At 37.4% G+C, this 25,103-nt stretch overlaps 1 protein-coding gene and 1 pseudogene across 20 annotated transcripts in view; both read right to left on the bottom strand.

Moving 5' to 3' along the window:
• Nucleotides 1-25,103, bottom strand: part of KMT2C (lysine methyltransferase 2C) — a 272,287-nt gene that overhangs the window by 228,833 nt on the left and 18,351 nt on the right. The window lies entirely within an intron of this gene.
• LOC148110322 (large ribosomal subunit protein eL39 pseudogene) lies at nt 850-23,826 on the bottom strand (annotated as a pseudogene).

Below are 25,103 nucleotides of genomic sequence, written 5' to 3'. Positions count from 1 at the left end.
AATTATTTTAGGGGCGCCTGGGTGGCTCAGCCGTTAAGCGTCTGCCTTCGGCTCAGGTCATGATCCCAGGGTCCTGGGATCGAGCCCCGCATCGGGCTCCCTGCTTGGCAGGAAGCCTGCTTCTCTCTCCCCCACTCCCCTTGCTTGTGTTCCCTCTCTCGCTGTCTCTCTCTGTCAAATAAATAAAATAAAGAACGAACGAACGAAAGAAAGAAAAAATTATTTTAGTACAAAGACCTTTGCTAAAGAAAAGACACCAAGAGAAGACAGACTTGGGACACAGTAGAGTGCAGAAGATTAACTGAAGCGTGTGTGCACAGGACTTTCAGCAGAGCATTAAAAAAGCACAGACCCTCCAGCAAACAGTGCCTGAGTTCAAATCCTGGCTCCCCAACTCATTCCATGCCTCCATTTCCTCAGATGTTTAAAAAAAAAAAAAAAGATTTTTAAAAAAAGGACAAAAATAGTTTTTACTTCTGAGGACATTTGTAGAATTAAATGAATTAATACAGTTGTCCTAAAGAGTATTTCACAGATGATCATGATATTTGTTAACTGTTCCCTGCCTCATCACCACCCTCCCCACTGTTCATATGGAAACACAGACCCCCAAGAGGTAAAATGACCTGCTTACCAACAACCTCGCAACCAACTCCCAGACTGAGTACTCACTGCAGACTGGCTGGCTAGTCACCAAACACATTTCCCTTTCCTGCAGGACGTGTGGCTAGACTACATTTCCCAACTTCCCTTCTGTGTGTCTGACTTCCAGACGATGAAATGTGGGCAAAGTGACTAGAGACCTCTTCACCAACCCCAGGCCCTGCCCCCAAATCTCCCACACCCCATCTCTCCCCCATCTGCCAGGTGGGTATCAAAGGCCAGGGCAATCCTGGACGTCAAGTGTTGAAGACAGCAGAGAACAGATCAGCATACGAGTCCCAGTAGAATAAACTGTTACTGTCTCAAACCCCTGAGAGTTCAGGGTTTATCTGTTACAGCAGCTTACATAACTTCAATTAACATACTTTTTATGGACCCATCACAAGAATCATTACTCATTTTACAGACAGGAAAACTGAAGCTTGGAAAGGGCCATGGTCACACAATTATTAAGTGGTGCATCTAGGATGTGAACCAGCACTGGCTTAATACAGAGCTCAGGCTCTTAAGTATCGTTAAGACCAGTAAATGGCACCAGGATTTCTAATTTACAATAGATACGTTTAATATATAATTTGGTTATACATTCCTAAAACATTCACTTTAATCTCTCAGAAAAATAACTACAGAACAGTGTTACTTTAAAGCAGAAAGACAAATAAATAGTCCCCCAAAAGTTTAAGTGTGGTTTTTACAACAGACAAGAAACACACCAGAATATTTTAAAAATACCACGTAGAAAAACAAAAACAAAAAAAGTATATTAAAGAGGCCACACTTCCTTACCCTTGCAAGTAGCCCATAACAGTACAAGTTCTAGTATTTTATTTACTTATTTGAGAGAGAGAGCATGAGTGGGGTGAGGGACAAGGCAGAGAGAAAAGAAAAGCAGACTCCCCACTGAGTAGGAAGCCTGATGCAGGCTTGATCCCAGGACCCATGATATCATGACCTGAGCTGAAGGCAGCCACCGAACCAACTGAGCCACCCAGACACCCCAAGTTTTAATATTTAATCCAACTTTTCCCACTTGATTTTACCTGATTTACTGATAATTATATAACATGATTTCATAACATTAGTAATTTTTAAATATTTAATAAATGGAATAATCATTTTATTTCAATCATCACTGAACTGGATCTACATCATTAATCAAAATGTACCTACAAAGATGTACAAGATATACTATTAAGCAAAAGAAATTATTTAACAGTGTTTACAGCATAATTCCACCTACATCTGTTTTTTTTTTTCCTATGCACATACATCTCTTACCTACAATTGAAAAATATCTGGAAAGAAATATAAGAAAGTTTCCAGTGATAACCTCTGAGGAGTAGAACTAAGTCCGTGATTTATACCTTTAGTTAGAGTTTGAATTTATGACGAACACATATACTTTTAGAATAAGGAATACTTTAAAAAAAGAAAGACATATCTATGATTTACAGTAATATAAAGTTATCAAATTCCCCAAACCCCAAGTTACCATGATATGTAGGAAAACACATAGGTTGGGAGAAAAAAATTATAGCCCTTTATAATGAATATATCATTTGATCAATTTCATTCATCTATACGGATATATATGTTTACATATCTATAAGTAAATCTATCTTAAAACATTTTAATAGTTAGAAAAGAACTGTAGCCCTTCATAATGAATTTATCATTTGACCAACTGCACTTATATGGACATATATATGTAGACATCTATAAGTAAATCTTTATTTTTTTTTTAAAGGAGTCACACGTGCGACAGACTGAGCAAGCCAGACGCAAGTATATCTATTTTAAAACACTTAAGTACACATACACACATACACACACACACACACACACACACACACACACACGCAGTATATTCTAATCAGGGGATTTTGACAACAATTAACTAAGCACATTCCTTTTAATGAAATTTTGTTCTAACCTGAAGAGTATCTGGGATTATATGAGGAAAAACAATATATCGGAATTTTTAAAACAGTTCTTTTTTGGGATCCAAACTTGATAATGTTTTTGGAGACTATTTTAGTCTTTAAGCTTTCTTCAAATGTTTCAGACCCTTCAAAGAGAAAAGAGCGATTCAGAATCAAATCTCATTTGTCAAGGACTTCACTGTGTCCTAAGCACCGTTATAAATTAATGTAAAATTATATCACATTCATCAAAACAGTATTTGCGAAGAGCCCAGGGGTTATTATTATTGTAATTAAAATGTGTTAAGATGAATGTTCCTTAATCTAGAATTTTATGCAACTGTATAACAGTGAGACAGGAAACAAATTATTATTATCTGTGTTAATGGAATTGGGGTGGGGGAAGACTATGGTAATGATAATCCAAATATAGCAAGCATTCAAAATAAGTTATATTTGGCTTTAAAATGTCTTTTTAACCCATTTATTTAAGTATGAGAAACTTTCTGATAGTTTGAAAATTCTAAGTCAAAGGATGTCTAAAAATAAAGCCACACTATGAAAAAAGATGAATCTGCAATAAGTATAAATTATATGTTTGTCTCTTCTTCTTCTTCCAAACAAAAGTTCTCACATACTTATTACTGGACCAACCTACCGGTGCAGAAGATTAGTAACAGGGAAAAATCATTTCCCCAATAAACATGTGTATTGTTCAGGTGGTAGTGATGTTTACAGACAGGACAACAAGCCATCGCATGTTGTCAGTGTGCCATCGCATGTGCCATCCCTTACAGCCCCAGCCTGGTTCTTCTCCAATGCCTCCTCTTGGAGTGGTACCTGATTTTACTATCAGTTTTCATCCGAATCCACTGTTTAATGGGATGATTCTGCCCAGGAATTGCTTGATCCTGAAAGTCTTGTGAGAAGACATGGCCAGGAACAGTCAACCGCACACCAAGATGGCGGAGAAAAGGAGAGAGCTCTGTATGTCTATCTTTAGCCTCTCCCCACCACTGCCCCTCTCCTAAATCTAGAAATAAGCCACAGCCTTACCTACTTCTAAATGTCCATAATTCCTGAACTTCTTCCTTCCTCTCTAGACACCATATACTTTACATTTAGAGCCGAGGTTCTTTAGAGAGTCTCATTAGTCACTTATGCCTATACTTCCTCTTTAATGTACCACCAAACCTGCAATCTGGTTAACAAACCCATTATTTCATGGATATTAGACAGACTGTCAGATCTATCAGACCCTCAATAAGTTGTCCTATCTTCCCCCACACTTATCTCTAGAACTGACACAGTACATCACACACGATATCTTGGCTTCTCTGGCTGTTCTCTCACAGCCTCTACAATGTTTCCTTCTGACCACCTGTGAAAATACTAATGCTCCCTGGAATACAGTTCCAAATGTCTCTCCTCTCTCAACACCCACCTTTACATGGACTCCCGGCTCTCCAGTCCACACCCACCATCCACATATCCAAATACCCAGTGACCGTCTTCACCTGAATATAATACACCCTAAATTCAGCAAATCCCAAACTGAATCTGTCATCATCTAGTGTCTACCCAGTTTGCTCTGTCCACCTAGAAACTTAAATCATTTTGGTGTCCTCCTCTTCCTAAATACCTCCTATTAGGGGTGCCTGGGTGGCTCAGTCGGTTGGGGGTTTAACTTTGGCTCAGGTCATGATCTCATGGTCCAGGGATCGAGCCCCGCACATCAGACTCTCCGCTCAGCGGTGAGTCTGCTTCTCCCTCTCCCTCTGTGATTACTTTCACGCTCTCTCAAATAAATAAGTAAAATCTTGGGAAAAAAAATACCTCCTATTAATCCTACCTCTAAAATCTCTTTTCAATCTGTTCCCCTCTCCCTCATCCACAAAACTACTTCAGGTACTCATTCCTCTCACACTTGCCAACATCAACTACTTCCATGCTCCCTCCGTTTATCCCCATACTAATGCTAGACAAATATTTTGAAAATGCAAATATGCTGGTACTCTCCTTTTTTCGATCTTTCAATGGTCACATACTCTGCGCCTTAGAGACAGAAATACAAACCTCTTACAACAGCATAAAAAAAACCCTTCCTGATGCAATTTATGCCAACCCACTCAGCCTCAGTCGCTTACTCCTCTATATGTTATACTTTCATCATACTTCACCTATTATCGTCCCCCTCAAAACTCTGTGCCTTTACATGTGCTATTATTCCCTCTGCCTAAAATACATTTTGGGCAGTCGTCACAAGCTTCAGTTCAGAAAGCTTCATGTAAGCCTCAGGGGCAATGAGCTCATGTTGCAGTTCAGTACTCACACACCTCTCCAAATGTATCTCTACTCCTGCCCCTTCACTTAACTTTGAATTTATGGGCAGGGGTCTCATCTTATTCTGCATACAAATATTCTTTAACCTACAGGTTACAGCCCAATAAACTCACCATGAGTTGGAACGTATTTTAAGTCAAAAATGCATTTAATATCACTAACCTACCAAACATCATAGTTTAGCCTGACCTATCTTAAACATAATCAAAACACTTAAATTAGCTTACAGTTGGGCAAAATCACCTAATACAAAGACTATTTTACAATAAAGCGTTGTATTATCTCATGTAATTTATTAAATACTGCACAGAAAGTGAAAACCAGAATGGTGGTATGGGTACAGAACGGACGTCAGTGTGTCGTTCATTCACCCTCCTGTTCACGAGGCTGACCGGGGTGCTGCAGCCTGCTACTGCTGCCCAGCATCACCAGCGAGCTTCAAACCACATAGCACCAGCCTGGGAAAAGATCCAAATTCAAAATTCAAAGTATGGTTTCTATTGAATGCATACTGCTTTTGCACCACCATAAAGTCAAAAACTCCCAAGTGGAACCATTGTAAATGGACCGTCCTAAGTCAAACCATGAAAGCCAGGGACCATCTGTGCTTCCAATGCCTAGCATACATAGTATCTCACAAAGCAGTCAGTACTCAGGAAGTACCACATAAATTCATAGACTGACATACACACATAAAAAGTTTTAGTGCATCAAGCACTTAAGACAAATACAAAATTAATCAATTTATACTGAAGAGGCTTTAATATATTGGCATGTACACAGATATATACAAACACACATACGCTTCACAAACACACACCCCCATAAATAGATCATCATGTCTGGTTCCATATAACAAGTTCATTTCCCCAACCTAATACAACCCTACAGTAATTCTTTGCTGCTATGTGTACTGCTCACACTGAGTTCAAAGAAACTAATGTAATTACCCATAATCATATGAATTCATATGCCCAAAGATACAAGGATAGGAGATTTTTCTGGAAATATATATATATAAGTTATTAGTGGTTTGGGGGCAGGACAGTGTTATAGGCTGAATTGCCCCCCTCCTCCAAATTCTTATTTTTAAGTCTTAACCCCTAATACCCCAGAATGTGACTGCATTTGGAGATAGGGCCTTTAAAGAGGTAATTAATTTAAAATGGGGTTGTTAGGTTGGGCCATAACCCCAAACGACTGGTATCCTTAGAAGGCTAGGACACAGGCACACACAGAGGGAGGGCCACGGGAGGACACAGAGAGAAGGCAGCCATCGGTAAGCCAAGGAGAGAGGTCTTGGGAGAAACTAAACCTGCTGGGACCTTCATCTTGGACTTCCAGCCTCCAGAACCAAGAGAAAGTAAGGTTCTGCTGGTGAAGCCACCCAGTCTATGATATTTTGTTATGACAGCCCAAGCTGAATAACAGAGGGGGCTTCTAGTTTATAATACTTAAATTTCCTTTAAAAAGTTTTTAAATTAGTTAACTTATTAATTTCCTAATCAAGTACATGGAATTTTTTTGAGCCAGTAAGAATTATGTGAACAGTGGGATTATGGACATTTTCATCTTCTTCATGTTGGTTTGTATTTAAAGACCTTAGAAAGGGCACCTGGGTGGTGCAGTTGGTTAAGCATCTGACTCTTGGTTTTAGCTCAGGTCATGATCTCGGGTGGTGGTGTGGAGCCCCACATCAGACTCCAAGCTCAGTGTGGAGTCTGCTTGAGACTCTTCCTCTTCCTCTGCCCCTCCCTCCACTTGCAGGCACATGCTTTCTTTCTAAAATAAATAAATAAATCTTTAAAACATAATTAAAAAATTAAAACCTAACAAAATGCTATCAAATTAAATGACACAACTGAATATCTTAGACATCGGAGTTGACCGTACTCTGACCACAAAAGCGACATTTTATCTTACTATTTTTCATTTGAAACAAAATAATATACAATGTTGTTAAAATAAGGTATTTTCTAATTTTTACCAGCTCCACAAAGGAATTGGTGAGGCAGACACTGGAGAAGAGCACTGTTGTTAAACACAGCCCTGGAAGTACCTGGGTGGCTCAGTCTGTTAAAGATCTGCCTTCAGCTCAAGTCAGGATCTCGGGGGTCCTGGGATTCAGCCCCACGTTGGGATCCCTGCTTGGTGGGGAGTCTGTTTCTCCCTCTTTCTCTGTGCCCCTCCCCCCCCACTTGTGTGTGCGCATGCGCACTCTCTCTCTCTAATAAATAAAATCTTTAATAAACAAACAAACATCCTGGAGATGAGAGAACCCACAGTTATAAAGTACAAAATAGCCCGATGAGCCAGTGACGCCTTCTTGTACTGGGGTAAAAAGTTACTGTAGCAACTAGGCACCATACAGCAGATCCTGTGAGTTAGGCATCTTACATACATTGTCCCTCTCATAACGACCCAGAACAGCAGAGATGAAAATTCCCCCATTTTTTAGATAAGGAAACTCGGGCATAGAGAGATTAAGTCACTGGCCAGGGTCATACAGTTGGAAAGTCGAAGAGCTATGACTCAAACCCAAGTCTCTAGGTCTTAAAATCCCATGCTGCTTGATACTAAGAGCCCTTGAATGCTTAACAAATATTTACTAAACACCTGCTATATGCACTTTGCCAGGTGTGTAAGACAGAGCCACGACTCAAGAAACATAGTCACTATTCTCAAGGACTCAGAATCTCCTCCTTAACATTCTGTTTCATATATGCTTTTCCTACCTCTGTAACTAGGTTTTAAAGCTCCTCAAAAGAGCTGTAACACAAAGGGGAAAACAGAGAGCTTTGAGTTAGAAACCTGCAAAAGTTCTGGCTTTTTCACTTATATAAATTAACAAATTAGACTCCTCATAGTAAACGGTTGTGGATCAAGTAATACACATGAAAATGCTTAGGAGAGTGCCTGGCACACAATGGACATTAAATAAATGTTCATCAAATACAATATTCATTTACAACCTTCACAGACAAGCAGACCCAGAACTCAAACTTTCTATTTTCTCAGTGCTGAGATTTCTCCAATGGCCTCTTCAGTATTCAAGGATTCCACTCACCTATCACTCTATCCCGTTCTTCTACAGGACACACTACTTAACACTCTAACTACTTAACTACTTAATACTGAAGCTTCTTTATAACGTAGTCTTTTAGAGTAATGGTCTCCAAAGTGGAATGCACACAAAATACTACGTGTCCTAATCACAGGCCTGAAAATGCTAGAACTTAAGACTGATAATAATAAGGAATATAAAATTTAACTCTCCTACTACTTAATGTACAGACTGTTTATAATACATGTATACAACTTATTTCAAAAAGAAAAATGGGGTGCCTGGCTGGCTCAGTCAGTGGAGCATGCAACTCTTGATCTCAGGATCATGAGTTCAAGCCCCATGCTGAGTATAGAGCCTACTCAAAAAAAGGGGGGGATATAAATGCTGGCGTTAAGGATTTGAATTCTTAATAATAGGGGGAGTCATTCAAATATAAGCTTGGAGACAACTGCTTTAGAGCCACAACTGTATCATTAGTTATGGTTAAGTTCCATGTGGGAACTGTGACATGGATATATTATATTTTTATTAACACTAAACACTACAAATAGGCCTAGTAATTTCCCCACTTCTGTGCCACCTATCCTTAAGTTGTTCCTTCTGTCTGGGCACCCACTAACACATAATTCCTACCCTTCTCAGCAAATATCCATTCATCTCACCATGTAGTCTTTCCAGTTGTGCATAGTGAGAGTTCATAACCACCCTATAAATCTAAAGCTATGAGTTTGTAAGTCAAATTATAATACAGGGCTAATATAAGGAATAATGTAGGTACCTTTCTCTTCCTCTAAGATATAACTTCATTAGAAAGAAAACGATATTGTTTATCATTACACTCCCCTCGGCACCTCCTGGAAAAACATTCCTCTGGGCAAATCTTGATCAGATAGAATACGCTGTATATAATACATACTAAACTGATTGTCCTTATAAATCTACACTTAGATCTTCCAGTAAAAAATATTCCTCACGAAAAAGATGTAAGTGAATGTGTATTTATTGTGAGCGCTAATACACGAGACACCCAACGACTGCTTTAACAGTGTGGTAACTATTTGCATGATGGTACAGAAAGTAAACCGGGTGACTTACTTAGAGAATCTGCTGTTTTTAAGTACAGAACTTGGAATTTAGAAATTATTCTAATATCCTACCAAAAGTATATTAAAGTGAACACTCTGAAAACAGAGAACTAAATATATTTTTACTGGCCTGCACTGAATTCTCTCTCGGCTGTGCCTAAATTATCACATGCAGAAGATGTAGCTGTATCTCACCCATCTGTGCTCCCACAACCCTATCTTCAATATGACGGAAAATTGGGGAGGTCTCAGAACACCTGCATAACTGTGGAAATGGCTCAAATTCATATACTCACAATTTTGTTTTGAACAATGAAATGTATATATAGTTAGAGGGGGGAAAATACAGTTTTAAAAATACCTTCTATAATAGCTCACAGCTACTTCACAGTGACCCCACTTCCCCACTTGTAACTCACCTGGGTAGTTATTGGTAATCAACCCTTAGTCAAAGGCAAAAGGGAGCATTCCCCTTAAGTGTCTTAAAGGCCCTGTGCTTAGCATTCAGCACGCATTATCTCACTGAAAGCTCAGGGTTTAATTAACTTGCCTAAAGTCAATCAGAAGCACCAAATCGGAACTCCAAGAACCAGCATTTGCATTGTATTTTATATGAATGGCATCCCAGCACATGAGTGAAGCTGTGCAATGAATGAATTGGTCTGGGTCACAAGCTAATAAGCAGTGGAGTTAAAGCTCAAAAACTCTGCCAGATCTGAGGAGAAAGAACACACTCACAAGTTTAAAGCTATACTGCCTCCCACCCTGAAACTGAAGGATGAACAATTAATCATACAATGAAACAAAAATGTCTTGTTATAAATAACCCAGTTATCAGCCTTGCTGGTGAAGAAAGAATGGGGGCAGGGGGAGAGTCAATAGGTAATGACTACTGAAGAGACAAGCAAGAAGAAATTAAAAAGCAAACCCTACTGAAGAATTTGCCTTGGACGAAACTGCACATCTTCAGTTGCAGCAGGCAGCAGCAACAGAGAGATCTGGGGGTACAGAAGAATCAGGGCACTTTGGGTTTTCCCACCCACCACACCCGTCCCCTAACAATACCACTAAGACAGCTTTATAAATGACTAGCCAGCATTCGGATTAAAATGACACACCCTTAGTAGGAAAAACTATAAATTATGCATCAGACTCTGCATTCACCTGCCCCTATTTGTAACTTCGAAAGGATTCATTTATTTCAAAATTAGAAAACTGATCTCAGAGTAAAAAACTCATTAAAATACACGGCTTAGAAATACTTAGAATCTATTGTAACAAGCATTTATTTTCTTAACACCCAACAGAAAAATGGGCAATGACACAGAGAAGCCACTACCAGCTACACAACCAACAGGCACTCACTCACTCCCTTCGCAACTTGTTCTTGCTGTCAGAGTCCATTTCCTATTATAAGGCCTTGAAAGGAAAAGGTTTTTGCTTTCCTGGACTCACCCATACCTTTGACATGGGTACATGACCAATCACAGCCACAGGATCTGAGGAAAAATCCACTGAGGGCTTCCAGGTAGGTTTTTGTTCTAAATTAAAGAGCAGTGTGTGAACAAACAGACTTCGTTTTCACGGGGCTGTGGTCATGGGGACTACTGGATAGGTGAACTGTGACTCCTCTCTACTTCTCACATCTAACTCCTCAACAGATCCTTTCAGTCCTACCTTCAAAACATGCAGAATTACTTCTCTGTCTCCTATCGCTTTCCAAATCATCTCTCACCTGTCTGCTTGCAATGCTCTCGTGACTGTCATGCCTGCTTCAACCTTTATCCCCTTCATTCTCTTCTCAACACAGCAGCCAGCATGAACCCCCTAGAGTCACAGTCAGATAAGGTCAGTGCTCTGCCCCAAACCCCCAAAGGTATCTTATCTCAGGCAGAATAAAAGCCAAAAAGATCTCACAATGGTCTACAAGGCCCCGCATGATCTGACTCACTGCTTCTCTCTCCCTCCATCGCTCAGCTCTGCCCCTGGCTCTCCTTTCAGTTCTTTGAACATGCCAGCACAGTCCTGCCTCAGGGCCTGTGCACGACATGCTCTTCCCCCACATCCCCGCCCTAGCACTCTGACTACCTAAAAGACTCAACTCACGTCACCTCATTGAAGCCCTCCCTGATCACACCACTTAAAATAATCCAATTCAGCCTGCTTACTACTTTATTTACTTTATTTTTATTACTTTATGTATTTTATTACTTTGTTTTTCTCCTTAACACTTAACATCATCTTACATACTATTTATTTTACCTACTTGTGCATCCCTCCTTTGCCCCCATCAAAACGTAAGCTCCCTGAGGGGTCTGTTTTGTTCACTGCTATACTTCCCATACTTTATTTTTTTATTACGTTTTTATTTTAATTCCAGTATAGTTAACATACAGTGTTATAAATGTCAAGTACACAATATAGTGATTCAATAATTCTATACATTGCTCAGTGCTCATCATGATAGTATACTTCCCATACTTTAGACTACTGCCTGATACCCTGCAGGTACTGAATAATTATTCAAGTGAATTAATCTAGCAACCATCAATAACAAATTGAAGATTAAAAAACAGGAGAAGGGAAAGCATCTGGGTCCTTGAAAATTTCACTGAGCTACTTAATCACATCTGGACTTCTGATGATATGAGATAAAATTTTACTAATTGTTTAAGCCATTTTAAATTAAGATTTTTGTCATTTGAAGCCAAAAGGTACTGATACAGAATACAAGTGGACAGTTGCAAAGAAGAAATGCTAATGGCAAAAATACTCAATTTAATTCATTCATAAGACCTGCAAATTTAAATAACCGTAAAATAATGTCAAGCAGCAAAAACATAAAAGCTTACTACATATATATATCCCATTCAACATGACTCACTAAAACACTAATGGTATTTAGTACTTTTTAAAATTTTACACATGAACAAATATAACTCCAAAGAGTGTGATTCCATTGCCTGTATTTTTCCCCATACTTTGAGTGCTAGACAGGACAGTTCACTCTTAGCCAATAGTGTAAAAATAATAGTTAACTGATGCAGTACTTCCTCTAAACCTGGTCTCATGCTATCCACATTTACATGCATTACTTATTGCCCACAACAACCCTACAAAATAGACACCATTGTTATCTCATTTTAAAGTTGATGAAACAGCTACAGAAAGATCAAGGATCAGCCACAACTCAAGCAGCTACTAACTTAGGAGACTAGAGTTTGAACTCTCGTGGATTTGTCTACCAACATCCAACACTTTACAAACAGTATCAGCCAATGAGCAGAGCACTCTCCCAAACTGAGCAACACATTTACTCCACCATCGTGCCTTTTTTCCCCCTGCCACTTATTTTATGTTCGGGTTCTGACTCGTAATAACTGACAAAAGACATTCAAGTGAAAGCACCAAACTTACCAGAAAGAAACCCTTTGACAGAAAAAGATAAAATGAAAAGACAATCAAAGATTGGTGGAAGCCCTTTGTTTCAGTTTTCTCAACTGAAAATAAATGAGGATAATAACAGTATTTACTTTTTAGATTGTTGTGAGGATTAAATAAATTAATACGGCACAGGTGAAGCACTTAGGACACTCACTGCCTGGAACAAGTCACACAATCAATAGCTTTTACTGTCACTATGACTATAATGGCGCAGAAGGGCTTCCTGAAGCTGGAAGGACTGGCCACCTGCTGTGTGACTTGGAGGAAACTATGGACAGAGACTGGAGATGACTTTGACTTCGGGACCACTCATAGACAAAGGGCAAGTGCTGATTTTCATTCTGGGAACAGAGTGCTTAAGCGACTTAGTAAAGAAACATTTCTATTAGATCCACCACTTCCATATTCAGAAATGCCATGCCCAGTCCTGCATACGCTGTTGGGGAAAAGACCCCGCTCTGCCGTGGGACTGTACGTCAATATCCCATTTTTGGAGGGCATTTGGTCAGTATAAACCCTCCAATGACTTCCACCACACTGAGAACAAAATCACTGCCCCTCACCATGGCATGCAGGACACCATATGATCAGGCCCCTGCTTACCTATCAGAAGGGATCTCCTCTAAGTTCTCTTTATTGTCCAAAAACACCAGCCTTTTATGTTAGGAGGCAGGAGGGTCCCTTGAGTATGACACACTCTCCTATTGAAGAGCCTTCACAATGAACCGTTTTCTTCCTAAATTTTCTTAACTGCCTCCTCATCATTCAGATCTACTTCAATGTCATCACTTCCGAGAGACCGTCCTAACTACCCCAGCCACATACATCATTGTCTCCCAGAGCCGTCAGCAGATACTGTCTATACCATTACTATAATTTATTTTCTTTATAACATTTACCACTGTCTGAAATTAATTACAAGGAATGCATTTATTTTGTACCTCTCACCATTGAAATATCGGTCCATGAAGGCAAGGGCTTAGCTCTCTTGTTCAACCCTGAATCCCCAGAATCTAGAATACTCCTTAGCATAAGCCAGCACTTTATTCGTATTGGCTGATAAATATAATGCAGTTTTCAGGAAAAAAAAAAAAAAAAGATTGATGAGTATATGCTAAAACAGAAAAATGTCCAAGATACACTGTTAAATGACAAAAGCAAAGCACAAAGCAATATACACAAAATGATCCATCTGTATAAAAACAAATATGAGCACATTATGTACAAAAAGAAACGTGTATGCATGGCAAAAGTCAAGGACACAAAATAATAAAAAGTTAATAGTAATTATTTCTGAAAACTGGGGCTGAAGAAGTGGGAAAGGGGCCTTTCACTTAAGTCACAATCCCCTGAGCTGATATTTTTACCAGCGTGTATCACATTCTTAAGCTTTTTGGGACACCTTTTCTAATCCTCCAACTGTCGTAAAAAGTCCAACACACACAGTCAATACTCTCTTCCCTAAAGAGCCAGACAACTTAAAGTTTCTACTACATTTCTAAAATGTAGCACATTCTGAAATACTGTATAAACAAATATCTGAATATTATTAGTTTTTTATCTAGTCCAGTTTAAGAGCTAAAGAAAAATCTCTTGTTCAAACAGATCAAATATATACACTTATCTCTCTTCAATAAAAGATTATTTAAATAGTAGCTTTAAAAACTTTAAGAAATAGGGGCGCCTGGGTGGCTGTCATTAAGTGTCTGCCTTTGGCTCAGGGCGTGATCCTGGCGTTCTGGAATCGAGCCCCGCATCAGGCTCCTCCGCCGGGAGCCTGCTTCTTCCTCTCCCACTCCCCCTGCTTGTGTTCCCTCTCTCGCTGGCTGTCTCTCTCTCTGTCAAATAAATAAATAAATAAATAATCTTTAAAAAAAAAAAGCCTCCAATATAAATGAGATCAAGATAAACAAAAAATTACCCTAAAACAGATAAGGGGAGGGTGACAACCTTAAAGAAAACTCTTATTAACATTTCAAAGAGATTCAAGAAGATTATGAACCCATAAAATGAGAAAAGAATTGCTGGTGTGGGGGTACAGGGAAAGAGAATTCTTGAAAATTTAAAATATGACTGCCAAATTAAAATTAGAGTCTAAGAACAGAGGAAATACCCAGAAGAACAGAACAAAAAGACAAAAGGAAGGGGGGAAGGGGGCAGGAGTTAATTCAGGAAGTCCAACAACCAACTAAAAGGAGTTACAGAAAGAAATAAAAGGCATCTAAATTGGTAAGGAAGAACTTCCACTATTTGCATATAGCATGATACTATATAGAAAACCCTGAAGATTCCACCAAAAAACTACTTGAACTGATTGATGAATTCAGTAAAGTCACAGGATACAAAATCAATATACAGGAATCTGTTGCGCTTCAATACACTAGTAATGAAGCAGCAGAAAGAGAAATTAAGAAAAGAATCCCATCTACGATTGCACCAAAAATAACAAAACACCTAGGAATAAACTTAACCAAGGAGGTAAAAGACCTGTACACCAAAAACTGTAAAACACTGATGAAAGAAACTGAAGACGACATAAATGGAAAGATTGCTTCTGTGCAATGGATTGGGAGAACAAATATTGTTAAAATGTCCATACTACCCAAAACAATTGATAGATTTAATGCAATCTCCATCAAATGCAGTTTTCACAAAACTAAAACAAACAATCCTAAAATTTGTATGGAACCACAAAAGACCCCAAAGAGCCAAAGCGATACTGAAAAAGAACAAAACTGGAGGTTTCTCAATGCCAGATTTCAAGATATACTACAAAACTGTAGTAATCAAAACAGTATGGTACTGGCACAAAACCAGACACACAGAAGAATGGAACAGAATAGAGCCCAGAAATACACCCATGATTATACGGTCAATAAATCTATGACAAAGGAGGCAAGAATATGCAATGGGAAAAAGACAGTCTTTTCAACAAACGGGACATGCAAAAGAATGAAACTGGACCACTTTCTTATACCATATACAAAAGTAAACTCAAAGTGGATAGAGACCTAAATGTGAGCCCTGAAACCATGAAATTCCTAGAAGAAAACATAGGCAGTAATCTCTTTGATACTAGCTGTAGAATCATTTTTCTAGACACATCTTCTGGAGAAAGGGAAAACAAAACAAAATAAACTACTGGGACTACACCAAAATATAACACTTTTGCACAGTGAAGGAAACCATCAATACAACAAAAAGACAACCCATCAAATGGGAGAAGATACTTGCAAATGATGTATCTGATAGGGGTTAGTATCCAAAATATATAAAGAACTTATACAAGACCAATCATCATCATCATCATCATCCAATTTAAAAACAGGCAGAATAAATGAGTAGACATTTTTTCAAAGGAGACATACAGAAGACCAACAGACACATGAAAAGATGTTAAATATCATCATCAGAGAAATGCAAATCAAAACCGCAATGAAGTAGCACCGCACACCTCTCAGAATGGTTAAAATCAAAAACATAAGAAACAACGAGTGTTGGGGAGGATGTGTAAAAAAAGGAACCCTTAAGCACTGCTGGCAGGAATGCAAACTGGTGCAGCCACTGTGGAAAACAGTATGGAGGTTCCTCAAAAAAATTAAAAACAAAATTACCATAAGATTCTGTAATTTCACTACTAGATATTTATCCAAAGAAAACTAAAACACTAATTTGAAAAGATACATGCACCCCTATGTTTACTGAAGCATTGTTTACGATAGCCAAGACACAGAAGCAACCCAAGTATCCATCCATAGATGAATGGATAAAAAAGATGTGGCACATATATACAAGAGAATATTACTTATACATTAAAAAAAAGAATGCAATCTTGCCATTTGCAACAACATGGATGGATCTAGAGGGTGTAACAGTAACTGAACTTTAGTCAGGGAAAGACAAATACCTTACGATTTCACTCATATGTGGAATTTAAGAAACTAAACAAACAAAAAAACCGGATACATACAGGGAACAAACTCCCAGTGGGGAGGCAGGTGGGGGGAGGGGGCATGGGTGAAATAGGTGAAAGGGATTAAGAGTATATTTATCATGAGCACTGAGTAATGCACAGAATTATTGAATCATTACACCTGAAACTAATATAACACTGTATGTTAATTATACTTGAATTTAAAAATATCAAGTTAAAAATAAAGTAACAGATAGAGAATGGAGAGATAATTAAAACAATAATAAGAGAATTTCCAAGAACTACAAAACATCAGTCATCAGTTTAATAATAACAGAAAGAACCACATCTAGACATCTCTGACCAATTTCAATTTAAAGAGGACAAAATAAGGCTCTCAAGAGCTTCCATAAAGGATGACAAAACACATTATTCACAAAGGAACAAGAATCACAATGTATCAGACTTCTCCTCAGCAACAACAATGGATACTAGAATAGCTTTGAGCAAAGTCTTCAAAACCTCTGAGGGGAAATAATTTTCAACTGAGTTTGGCTTGAACAAAATAATACCCAGTCAACTATAAGGGCTAATGAAGACTTTCTCAGATATGCCAGGATTAAAAAACTTACCTCGCACATATTTTCTCCTAGAAATTTATATGAGGGATGCACTGCATTAAAACAAAGAAGTAATTCAAGAAAGAATAAAAGTCCAGTTAACAGAATCACCAAAGTGCAAAGGCAGTGAAGCAAAGTCTAACACTAGTAGCAGTATGCAGTCGTCTAGATAACATCTAGTCCAAAATGAAGAAACAGGACTGGGAGAACCTTTCCTCAGGGGGAAAAGTACTCATACACATAAAATAGTAGTGATTAAAAACAAAATGGCTAAAAAAAAAAAAAAAAAAAAAAAAAAAAAAGGCTTGTAAAGCTGATGGGGGGGACTGACAAATTAAGGCAAGAAAAAAGGCAATTACCAACTCAAAAACCAATAAATACAGGAAATGTAATCGTATCCTCCTTGGCTCTGCTATGAACAGTACTTGTATCATAGCAACAAAGTAGACACTACTCATTGATTTTCAACTATTAAAATCAAGTCATTGGCAAAGTATAAAGGAATACAGGACAGAGTATAAATGTTCTCAGCCTTAACAGTGCCAAAGTAGAAATGACAGACACAGGGACTTAAAGGGGGGTGGGGGGAAGTATAAGTGCTAATATCCTCAGTTTTACTACTTGGGAAATCAAGATAGATAATCCTTATTAACAAGAAGAAAAGTCTATCATATCACATAAATTTTAAGGAAAACACAGTATCTATTGAGGAAATAGATATGAGGGAGCCAAACCCACATTTATCAAAGCAAAAATCAATCTGAAGTTGATAAATCATAAAATAAGCTTAAGTAGATAGAATACCACCACACAAACGATTTAAAAATTTCCTTTGGAGAGTGGCAGTAAGGATGAGAAAGGCTGCTGACCTTTATATAATCATTCTGGTCTACCTAATTTTTTTTTTTTTTAAGATTATTTATTTATTTATTTATTTGAGAGAGTGAGTGAGAGAGAGCAAGCACAAGCGGGGGGGGGGGGGGGGGCTCAATCCTGGGGTTCCGGGATCATGACCTGAGCCAAAGGCAGACACTCAACCGCCAACATCACCCAGGCACCCCTGGTCTATCTGATTTCATTCAACTATACACATATTACTTTGTAAAAATTTTAAATGGATGTAAGAAAAAGCCTCAAGAAATATTGAGCTTATGAAAAACACAATGTGTATTACATCCTGCCTAAATTTTTCCCCATAATAAAATGGATAAAATTTCCTTTTTCCTAATAATCCTAGGTTCCAGGTTAAATAATTTCTGAGGTTTTACAATCATCTTTATAGGTATTTATAATAGAAAAATTAGTCAAATTACAAAATGTATATATTACCATTACCAAAACTATTGGACCACCACTCCATATCTAAATAAAATGTAACTTAAATTTAATTCACAGCACTTCAAACCAAGCAAAAGCATCCATATCCGTGGTCTCTCAATTTTAGTACTTATTTTACCAAAAATATGGAAATGTGTCTTTAACACCTTTTTTCTAGATTACTTTATATTTTACTGCTGTTAGTGGCATACACAACAGCATTTCTGAATTCAACAAACCTAAATTTACTTCAGTTGTCATACCATCTTTTCCTTTGTGCTTTTTACAAATTTTTAAGTAATATAAAATTTATTCATTATTTATTTTTTAATCTATCAGAACCTGAAAGGGGAAAGATATTTCTTAACGTGTATATATAACACAAGCTGCAAAAAGGAACAATTTATTTAGTACTATTCAAAACAATTTAATTAAAACAAAGAATGTGGTGCAAAACTACAGAATAATAGATTGGTAGCAGACAAAATATAGTAAAATAACACCATATTCTAGGAGAAATATACCCGACTTTAACCTATGACAGAAGGTTCAAGTGAGGTATCAAAAATGGCAATAGGAAAATCTTAAATATGCCATTTGTTTTCCCAGATAAAAAAGGTTTTGACTTTTTTTCTGTTGACAGAGATGGTGGTGGCTTCTTTATGAAGGGAGTAGGCAGCTGAATGGGAGGCCTGCAGCATTAGGGTTTGTAGTGTTTACTATATTCTACACAACAAACAAGTTCTTCCTCTACATTAAACATCTAAAAACAAACCGGGATTTATTGCTCAAAATATAAATTACATTGTGAGGAAGCCTCATATGATGACAACATTTTTCTTTAACATTGAGGTGTGTCATTGATACCAGTTAAACCATACATTTGTGGAATTGTTCCCAAGAAGAACAGGTGAGGGTCCACCTCCCCAGTAGGAGCCAAATGCCCGTGGCAGTCCACAAAATGCACATGTCACATATCACAATTCAGCCAAATCACAGATCCACTTTTCCATTATCCACGCAACATAAGACTAAGAAACACTAAAAAATAATTTACCAAACTCCTCTCAAACCAAACTACAGGAAACTATTGCCTATTTTGACACTTTAGAGAATTTACATTTTTCTTGTCATTAAAATAAATCAAAGAAAAAATGGTTCAGTGCTCTTTAATAAGGCATTAGATAGCTTAGAAAGAACACACTGTATCACATTAGTCTTTTATTTTACATTTTGCATAGGTCTAAATGATAAAAACATGTGCACAAGAAAACTACAAGGAGAACATTAATAATTTTTTAACAAGTATGACACCTTACACTGGAAGCAGCAACTGTTTATTCTAAATTATACAGTATCAAAAAGTTAAAATTCAAACTTATCTTGGTAGAATACACTGTTTCCAAATCAACGGTCCTTACAGAAATTAAAACATGTACTTCACAGCTATTTAACCTTTAGAAAAGTGGCCAAGCAGGCCTTCATGCCCTCAGTTTAAAAAGAGGGGTGGGGATAGCCTGGATGGCTCAGTCTGTTAGGCCTCCAACTCTTGATCTCAGCTCAGGTCTCAACTGCGTTGGGCTCCACTATGTATATGGTGCCTATTTTTTTTTTAATTTTTAAAAAAAGAAAGAAAAAGATTTCTACTTGTGAATTAGGCACTGCTGCTTCACTGTATAATTATTCTAGAAGAGGTAGTTTATCATACTTTACATATACTACAAGGTTCTGTAAGAAAAAAGACATAATTAATGCCACCTGAGGTTAAATATATTAAGCACATTAAATACTAAATTTAAATGTTAAATACCTTAGACTAGTTAAGGTGATAGTTTAGTTGTGTACACAATGCAATTAACCCTATACCAGCACAGTCTTACATAACAAAAAGAGAACATGTACTTAATTCACCAAACTTTTTCTACCAGCAAGTTCTCTAAAGCATTTTAGCTACATAATAATTTGGGGTTTTTTAAAATTTCTTCGAATTAAATTCTAGCAGATTACCAGAAGAAATATATTAAAATGCTGGTTAAGAAACAAAAGATTTCACTTCTTTTTTTTTTTTTCTTTTCTAACTGGGAATTAAACACGAATGAAGAAATAAGTGGAAATCCTCAAACCTGTAATGAAATACTTGAAATCAAAATGTTTTCTCAGAGTTTTCAAATTTTATAAGTATTTCAAAATATGTTAAATTCCTATTACCACTTAAAAATTTTACAGATATATCTATTCTTAGGTACACACACACTTTATACAGAACTGGAATCAAAATGCTGAGTAATTCTAGAATAACTACTAAAACTACTTAAGAAACTAAGGTAAAAACTTGAGAACCAAGGAGGCAAAGATATTACCATTACACTTCTATCATTTGACTTCCAAACCCAGAATATAAAACTTTTAAGATTATGTGTTCTGTCCTTATTTACAAACCTAAATTTGATTCCGTGATAAAAACACATCTCGGGGCGCCTGGGTGGCTCAGTCGTTAAGCGCCTGCCTTCAGCTCAGGGAGTGATCCCGGCACTGTGGGATCGAGCCCCACGTCAGGCTCCTCCGCTGGGAGCCTGCTTCTTCCTCTCCCACTCCCCCTGCTTGTGTTCCCTCTCTCACTGGCTGTCCCTCTCTGTCAAACAAATAAATAAAATCTTAAAAAAAAAAAAAAAAACCCACACATCTCAATATCCCGTGCCTTCACATGCAATGCTTGAATACAGCTGAATACATAACAGAGAAATACTTCTTTTAGTTTTGTCTTTATTTTTAAGCGTAAAAAGCCAAGTCAAGTTACCCTCCGGAATTAGATGCAAAACTATGGAATTAGATGCAAAAACTACGATCCTCTGAAAAGAAACGAAAACTTTTCACCTTTAGGGCATTTGGGGTTCTGGCTCTTTTTATTGTCATTTTACATTTTTGTACCTAAACCATCTCATAAAAATTGCTACCAAGACTTGGATCAGCCATATTACCCTGCCAGATCCAAAGCTACTTGATAGGAACACTCAGCCTCACCATCCACCCTCCACAGCTCAATTCAAAAAGGCAGGCTCCGTGGCTCCCAACCAAGTCCTGCCAACCTGATCCCACGGCAGCACCCATACAAAACAAATGAGCATTAAGATTCTTCCTCGCAACTTCTCCTACGGCTCTGAGAATCTCCCGCCACACACACCCACCTCCAAACACATACACAGACACACACTCGAAGGAGCTTACAAGAAAGAGGAGGGGGAAGGTAGGTGGAGGAGAAAGCACGTCTGGAGAAAGTAGATCCGTGTGTAGCGGGCGCCTCAAAAAGGTGGGATGGATTTCTCCAAAGCCCAGATCGGGAACCTTGCTACAGACAACCAACAGAAAGCCCTCCAAAGTTAACTCTCTGCTAACCGTTTACAGGAACTCTCCCCTCTGCGGCTTAATTTCAAATAAGCCAAGTCCATATTATTGTTTTATATTATTTAATGAATTCTTTTAGGAGCCAAGAATATAAAACAAAGGGAAACAAACACGTTTCATATCATTTTGCATCAAAACAGTTAAGACCTTATATTAACCCTAATCAGTAAGTCTCCGAATCCTTTCTAATCTAATATCCCTGGAGTGGGAAGGGCAAAATTGAAATATTAACCACATAAAACGGTCTTCAATGTCTACCAAAAACTTTCTACTCAGGTCTCACTCCCCAAACCACAGCCTTTTTTCTTCCATTTAACAAAGAAATTTTTCCTGAAACAATTCTACTTAACATGGTGCAACCATTTTCGTCAATTTTTTCCTCTTTTTATTTATAGATGTTTACCTTTTTTTTAAATATATGTTGTTGTTGTTTTTTTAACCACCCTTTCCAAACCTCAAAACAAGCATCTGTAATTATGGACAATTACCCTCCTGGCTCAATAAACAAACAATTTCACTTTTCCTCCTCAAACTTTCTAATCCTCTACGAAGCTGGCCAAGTGTTTTCTACTCCTGGCACCGAACAAATAAAAAGAAATATTATGTAACTGTAGTCTAGTTCTGTAGTTCTAATAAACTAATAAACTAGCTTAAAAGATGATTTAACAGGGGTCTTGGTTACCAAAGAATCCTTATCCTCAAATAAACAAATATTTTAAAGACTGTCAATGGGGGGGGGGGGGGTTGCAGAGTAAATGGGAGCCAAGTTTTTGACTTTGTTTCCACAAAGGCCAGGTCAAGAAATCTCTTTTTCAGATCTGGTATCCTGTAAGATCTTACCAACTCAGATAATAAATAGATCATCATCCTACACGTACTATTCTCCAAATCTAAAACTACTGCTCAACTTCAGAATGAAACTGAAGGAGTTAAGATTTAAACTATAAGGGGAAGAAAGGGATAAAGAAAGGGGGGGTAATCAGAAGGGGGAATGAAACATGAGAGACTATGGACTATGAGAAACAAACTGAGGGCTACAGAGGGGAGGGGGGTGGGGGAATGGGATAGACCGGTGATGGGTAGTAAGGAGGGCACATATTGCATGGTGCACTGGGTGTTATACACAACTAATGAATCATCGAGCCTTACATCGAAAACCGGGGATGTACTGTATGGTGACTAACATAATATAATAAAAAATCATTATTAATAAAAAAATAAAAAAAAAAAAAGATTTAAACTATAACCAAGAAAAACAGCCCTTCTACAAAGATGCTGACTGCATGACCAATACGTGTGTGCAGATGGACAGACTGCAGAGAAACCCAAGTTATCTGGTCAGAAGCAAAAAAACTGAAAAATATAAGTCTATTCTTTTATTATAACAAAGTCAAACAATGTCATTCCAATAAATCATCTATAATGAACTGTGAAATGATTTTAAATGGTTTTAGAAGACACAATGAAAAACAGTTTCTAGTTTTTGTTTCCACTGTAACATAAAAGGTTGCAAACATGAATAAAATTCTACCCAGTTCAATTCCAAGATTTTTATTCAAATTAAATTATCTTTTTTTTTTTTTAAGATTTTTATTCATTTATTCGACAGAGATAGAGACAGCCAGCGAGAGAGGGAACACAAGCAGGGGGAGTGGGAGAGGAAGAAGCAGGCTCATAGCGGAGGAGCCTGACGTGGGGCTCGATCCCACAACGCCAGGATCACGCCCTGAGCCAAAGGCAGACGCTTAACCGCTGTGCCACCTAGGCACCCCTCAAATTAAATTATCTTTACAAAAATCTTTTAGAAAATGTATGTGACAGACAACAACTTGCCAAAGGTGAAAACTACTCAGTAAGATTTAACAAAAATGCTGTATTTGGAGAAATCACTTTTATTATCATCAATTAAAGACTTCCTTCACTTAATCATTTTGGTTTTGAAGCAAAAACTAAGATGCTACACAATGGCTTATTCTGTGTAATGCAATCTTGTCAGCAACAGAAAGACTAATCAACTACCATGGCTTTAATTAACTTATCACTTCCCCTTACCCACTCCATGGTTCCCCTCAGTTCCCCCACAACTTCCCCTACAATCCTAAATATCACCTACAAAAGCAAGCTACAGAAAATGTAAGCACAGTGCAGTCAGGTACCTTATGGGAACATGGGGCTGCTCTGTGATAGCTACCACTATAAATATTAAGGGAAAAAAGCAGTAAGAGTTAAAAGAAAGGAAGTATGTGGTGGTCAATAAACAGAACCACTTTGAATTTATGTACCATGTTTACTTGTGACTCTCAAGGTATTTATTTTTCATTAGCACTGAAATAAGTTAACTTACATATACACTGACAGAAAGTTCATTATTGGTCTTAGGTTATTAAACATTTATATATATATATATATATATATATATATATATATATATATATATAAACATAAACAATACCATAATTAAAACTTAAAGGAGTTTCTCCTGTTGTACCCTACTAATTGAGAATGGGACTGAACAAAAAGGACATTAAATGAAATGTTCTGACTTTCCAAAAAGTCAGAAATCCTAATGGCATTGTTAACCTAATCCACAAATATTTTTCTTAATTCTCTTCTACTAAGAACTGAATAAAACTGAGTAACTTACACAAAACTTAGTTTTCTATATAGCCAAAGGAGGCAAACTACTTACATCAAATGTCTTAAAATGTTATATAAAGAGCTTAAATTAATAAGAAAAACATTAAGAATTCCCCTCCTCCAATGAACTATGCACAGAACATGATTGAGCAATTCACAAGAAATACAAGTAGTGAATTTCAAGAATTTTGAATACTCCTACTCATCAGGTAAGTAAAAAATTAAAACTGAAGTACAGTTTTTCAATTACTAAGCTAACATACATAATAACATATTATGTATGACAAAGGTTCAGTGAAACTAGTCCTAACACACATTGCTGGTGACATTAAAATTTGATAACAGCCCTTTTTGGGGAGCATTTAAAATTTTTAATAAAAACAGTTATTTAGTAGGAACTTACTCAGTAACAGTCACTGTTCTCAAGTTTTCAGAACATGTACCCTCTTCAATTCTCTCCATAACCTTATGGCAGAGATTTTATCATCATCCCCATTTTACAGGTGAGTAAACACATACAGAGAGATTCAATTTTTTATACGAAGTCCCACAAGTAGAAAATAACAGAGCGAGAATTTCAGACCCAGAAATTGGACATTCGAGCACTCACCTCTATGGATCATGAATCATAAAAAGCTGCTTTCTTTTAAGCTAGTGATCCTGCCTATGGAAATCTGTCCTATAAAAATA

The sequence above is a fragment of the Ursus americanus genome, chromosome 3 (genome assembly GCF_024610735.1).
Source record: "Ursus americanus isolate L20-20 chromosome 3, mUrsAme1.1.p, whole genome shotgun sequence".
NCBI lineage: Eukaryota > Metazoa > Chordata > Mammalia > Carnivora > Ursidae > Ursus > Ursus americanus.
This window is presented reverse-complemented; position numbering and strand designations above follow the sequence as displayed.